Genomic DNA, 6,133 nt, shown 5'->3' with positions numbered 1-6,133 from the left:
AACAAAATTTGAAAAGATAAGAAGTTAGGAAGTTAGAAGAGATATTTTGAAAAGATATTTTTGAATTTAGTGAGGAGAGAGAAAAACAATAAGATAGTACAAGATTTAAAATTTTTAGATCTAATGCTCCTTGTTTTTGAAAATTTTGGAGGGAAAACACCAAGGAACACCAAACTTAAAAATTTTAAGATCAAGACACAAGGAAAACTCAAGAACACTTTGAAGACTCACAAGAACACAAGAACATGAAGAAAGAACACCAAACTTAAAATTTTTAGAAAACCAAACCAAAATTTTCGAAAACCAAAGGGAATTCAACAAGAAAACACCAAACTTAAAGTTTGGCACACAATTTAATAGAGAAATTATTATTTATGAAAAAGGTTTTGAAAAGAATATAAAAGATTCTAACCCAATTACCAAGAACACAGATTAACGCTCTAGCCAAATGAGTTATGAATGTAACACTTGTTTTGAAGAAGAAATTTTTTTTTTTTTTTTTTGAAAAATCAACAAGAAAACACCAAACTTAAAATTTGGCACAGTATTTAATAAAAAAAATTATTTTTGAAAAAGATTTTAAAAAATATGATAGCCAATTACCATGAACATAAACACCACGTTCTAACTAATTGAGCTATAAATTTAAAGTGTTTTAACAAGGGATAAATAATAAAAGATTCTAAACAAAAAAGAAATTTTTCCTAATCTAAGCAACAAAATAATCCATCAGTTGTTCAAACACGAACAACCCCCGGCAACGGCGCCAAAAACTTGGTGCACGAATTGTGAATCACACTTTTCACAACTCGTACCACTGACCAGCAAGTGCACTGGGTCGTCCAAGTAATACCTCACGTGAGTAAGGGTCGAATCCTACGGAGATTGTTGGTTTGAAGCAATCTATGGTTATCTTGTAAATCTTAGTCAGGAAGTCAATTATGTTTATCAAGTGAATTGCGAATAACCAAGAGAGCATGAATTAAAAGTTACTTGTTATGCAGTAATGGAGAATGTGTTGGAGTTTTGGAGATGCTTTGTCTTCTGAATCTCTACTTTCCTCTGTCTTCTTGTTCACGCACGCACGTCCTCCTATGGCAAGCTGTGTGTTGGTGGATCACCGTTGTCAATGGCTACCTTCCATCCTTCCAGTGAAAACTACGCTCACGCGCTCTGTCACAGCACGGCTAATCACCGGTTGGTTCTCGATCCGATTGGAATAGGATTTACTATCCTTTTGCGTCTGTCACTAACGCCCATCCTTCAGGAGTTTGAGGCTCGTCACAGTCATTCAATCCTTGAATCCTACTCGGAATACCACAGACAAGGTTTAGACTTTCCGGATTCTCATGAATGCTGCCATCAGTTCTAGCTTATACCACGGAGATTCTGATTACGGAATCTAAGAGATACTCATTCAATCGTATATAGAACGGAGGTGGTTGTCAAGCACACGTTCATGATTTGAGGAAGGTGATGAATGTCACAGATCATCACCTCCATCACAGTTAAGCGCGAATGAACATCTTAGATAGGAACAAGCATGTTTGAATGGAAAACAGAAATACTTGCATTAATTCATCGAGACACAGCAGAGCTCCTCACCCCCAACAATGGGGTTTAGAGACTCATGCCGTCAGAGAATACAAAGTTTAGATTTGAAATGTCATGAGATACAAAATAAGTCTCTAAAAGTTGTTTAAATACTAAACTAGTAGCCTAGGTTTACAAAAATTGGATAAACTATGATGGATGATGCAGAGATCCACTTCTGGGGCCCACTTGGTGTGTGCTGGGGCCCACTTGGTGTGTGCTGGGCTGAGACTTAAGCAATTCACGTGCAGAGGCCATTTGTGGAGTTGAACGCCAGTTTTTATGCCAGTTTGGGCGTTCAACTCCAGCTTTTGATCCTTTTCTGGCGCTGGACGCCAGAATTGGGCAGAGGACTGGCGTTGAAAGCCAGTTTACGTCGTCTATCCTTGTGCAAAGTATGGACTATTATATATTGCTGGAAAGCCCTGGATGTCGAATTTCCAACGCAATTGGAAGCACGCCATTTCGAGTTCTGTAGCTCCAGAAAATCCACTTTGAGTGCAGGGAGGTCAGAATCCAACAGCATCAGCAGTCCTTTTTCAGCCTGAATCAGATTTTTGCTCAGCTCCTTCAATTTCAGCCAGAAAAATACCTGAAATTACAGAAAAACACACAACTCATAGTAAAGTCCAGAAATATGAATTTTTCCTAAAAACTAATAAAAATAGACTAAAAACTAACTAAAACATACTCAAAACTATATGAAATTAACCCCAAAAAGCGTATAAAATATCCGCTCATCAGGGTTGCAGGGTTCCTGACAGCTTCTGATGTTCCACCTTCATCTTCTGGCAGGTTAAAAATTTTGAGACATAATCAGCTACTTCTTTCTTTAAGCCCGGCCACCAGAACATTTGTTTCAAATCTCGATACATCTTTGTCACTCCAGGATGCATAGAAAATCTACTTTGGTGAGCTTCAGCAAGAATCTTTTGTCACAATTCTCTAGAGTTAGGCACACAAATTCTGTTCTTGTACCTCTATAGGCCACTACGATCCTGTCTCACAGCTTCTGGTTCTTCTGTGTTCATCCGTCTCAGTATCGTCATCATTTCTGAGTCCTGTGCTTGTGCTTGCTGAATACTAATCGTAAAATCTGGTGTTATACGCAATTGGGCCAAACGGACTCCACTTGACGTCTCAGTCATAGCAAACTTAAGGTCCTCAAATTCCGCGAGTAATTTTTCTTCCTGTATCATCATCCAAGAGATACTCAAATTCTTCCTGCTTAAAGCGTTTGCCACCACGTTCACTTTCCCTGGGTGATAACTTAATTTGAAATCATAGTCCTTCAAAAATTCCATCCAACTTCACTGTCCAGAATTCGTACTTTGATAGTTTATCATATAACTTCCGAGTCCTCAGTGTCTGCAATACAGTCCTTAGATGCTCTTCATGCACTCTTTCTGTCTTCGAATAGATGAGAATATCGTCTATGAAAACTACTACAAACTGATCAAGGTACGGACGGAAAATACGATTAATGTAATCCATGAAAATCGTAGGAGCATTAGTTAGTCCAAACGACATAACTGTATACTCATAGTGACCATAACGAGTTCTAAATACAGTCTTCGATATATCTGATTCTTTCACTCAAATCTAGTGATAGCTCGATCGCAAATCAATCTTTGAGAACACAGTTGCACCTTCCAACTGATCCATCAAATCATCTATCCGTGGAAGTGGATACTTGTTCTTGATAGTGTCTTTATTTAGCTGTCGGTAATCTACGCAAAGTCTGATTCCACCGTCCTTCTTCTTTACTAGCAATACTGGAGCTCCCCAAGATGATGCACTAGGACGAATAAATTCCTTTCCAAGTAGCTCATCCAACTACTTCTTCAACTTTGCAAGTTCCAGTGGTGACATCCGGCACGGTGCTATGGAAATCGGTCCAGTTCCAGGTACTAGTTTAATGCTGAATTCTATCTCTCACTAAGGAAGAAACTCAGGTATGTCGTCCGGGAAAACATCAGAAAATTCCTTCACCACTCGGATTCATTCTAAGCTTAGTTCACTATCATTCGAGCTAGCCACTAACAGAATGTACCCCTCATAATCCCTCCCGTCTAAGGTAACTCTTACAGAATTTAGATATAAGGTGTGGGACAGAAATGGTTTAGTACATAGACTATCAGATGGAATAACAGCAGTTCTTTTAAAATAATCAAAGAAAGCATGATACTTAGATAACCAATCTAATCCTAAAATAACTTCTAAACCACATAGAGGTAAACAGATTAGATCGTGTATAAAAGTCCTGTTCCTAATAGCGAATGGTACTTGCAGGCACACTAAACTGGTCAAAGCATTTTGGGATGCAGGTGTATGGACAATCAAGTAAAAATTCAATTTAAAGAAATATAATCCTAACTCGTAAGCAATAGTTAGAGAAATAAAGAATGCGATGCACCCGAATCATACAGTACAGTTAGAAATCGATTCTTGACATAACACTGACCTTGAATAAGGGCGTTCGATTGCACAACATCGTCAATAGTGATAGTAAATACTCGTCCTTGTTGCTGGGTTCTAACTGAATTTTGAGTAAATCCCTTCGGACAATCCTTGGCAATATGTCCAAGTTCTCCACAAGCATAGCAGTTAGGTGATCCAAACTGGCAAGACCTATTATCATGCTCTTTTCCGCATTGCTTACATGCTGTGTTTATGTAAGCCTGATGGGCTCGTTTACCATTGCCTTGCCTTACCTCCATTCTTACCCGTACGGCGAGCAGTAATGTTACCAACTTGTAGGTTCTTATGCTGTCGTATGCCATGCACTTTAAAATGCACCCTTCTCCCAGCTGCCTAATGATTGCTAAGACGCCTTGGTGGAAATCCTTGGCGACTCACCTTGGCCACAGTCACTTTCTTAATACATTCTTCCACTAACTTGCTCTTGTTTACTAATTCAGCAAAATTACGTATCTCCAGCAGAACTATTGAACTCATCAGATCATCACGAAGGCCTCCTTCAAACTTCAAGCACTTCCATTCTTCAAAGTCAGCAAGATTCCCTTGACAGATCTTAGAGAAACGACACAAGTCATCGAAATTACGAGCATACTCAGCAACAGTCATATCCCCTTGCCTCAGCTGCATAAGCTCTATCTCTTTAGCATCACGCACTGCTCTTGGGAAATATTTCTTGTGGAATTCATCTTTAAAAAATATGCCAAGGAATGTCACCTTCATTACGTTGTAGCAGTCGTTGTATCCTCTGCCACCAGTACTCAGCTTCTCCCTCGAGCATATAAGTAGCAAACTCCACGTGTTATCCTTTCGGAACATGCTGCACTCTCAGTGATCGTTCAATACCTCAAAACCAGTTATCAGCGTCAGTCGCAACGAGTGTACCCTTGAACTTAGGCAGATTAACCTTCAGAAAGGTCGCAAGGGTCATAGGTCTTTCAGGATGCCCTAAGTTATTCTCATCATTCCCAATTCTCACTCCAAGACGTTTAACAGCCCTAGCCGCTGTTACCGCAGCTTCACGTACTACTTCAGCCGCATTGTTCATGGTAGCCATAAAGGTTTCCTGTTCCCTCTCGTAGTTAACATTAGGAATTCCTTCCCATACACCTTGTCTCCGTGAACCCATTGTAGTCCTGTTCACACCAAACAATCATTGTTAAGGTGATCAGTCTTAACACTTTAAGTCAAGTGTGAACATTCCCAAAATGAAAACACAGAAACAATCATGCAACATATATCACTGGGATATCCTATACGCATGAGACAAACAACAGAGTATGCAATGAAGCATAGTCAGTCCACTCCCCAGGCTCTACTGGGAATGAACTGCTCTGATACCAAATTGTAACGACCCAATTTTCAATATGTCTAGATCATACCGGAAACTGAGCACTACCAATTTGTCTTCCTAATTATTATCTATTATTTATCATATGAGCCTGATTCGTTGCTAAAAGCGTAGTTAATTTGCGAGGTGTATTTTTTTGTTTTTGAAAACTTTTGGATTAATAAACAGAATCATTTATAATCAATTCACAAATAATAATAGATAAAACAGTTATAAACAACCACACATAAATACATCACAAGTAGTTGACAACATTCTGTGATTCAGCCTTTATTAGAATATAGATTGTTAGTTAGGACACCCCTAGATATAGCTAAATAATATCTATATACATGTATATACATACAACATCCCAGGTCCTGACCTGTTCAAGAGGTCCCTAAGCTGGCACCTAGGCTAGCCTAGACTCTATACTCACCTAGTCCCTCTAAACTAGTAAAGCGAGGGAAGGTACGTTCTAGGTCTTCAAAACTCAAGTCAGGTGGAACGTCATCAAAAGATAGAACATCATCTGCTACTCCTCTGCACGATCAGACTTTTCCACAGGACATCTCTCTGGTACCTCATGAAGTAGCCACACAATAGGAATCTCGTACACAGGATTTAGGTTAAAGTGCGCATACGAATGAGGTGCAGACGTTGGCTGGTCTCGCAGTATATACATATAATTAGAGAACGATATTCACCCTAGACTCAGAAGACAGATAAGTA

Source organism: Arachis hypogaea, chromosome 11, assembly GCF_003086295.3.
Source record: "Arachis hypogaea cultivar Tifrunner chromosome 11, arahy.Tifrunner.gnm2.J5K5, whole genome shotgun sequence".
Taxonomy (NCBI): Eukaryota; Viridiplantae; Streptophyta; class Magnoliopsida; order Fabales; family Fabaceae; genus Arachis; species Arachis hypogaea.
This window is presented reverse-complemented; position numbering follows the sequence as displayed.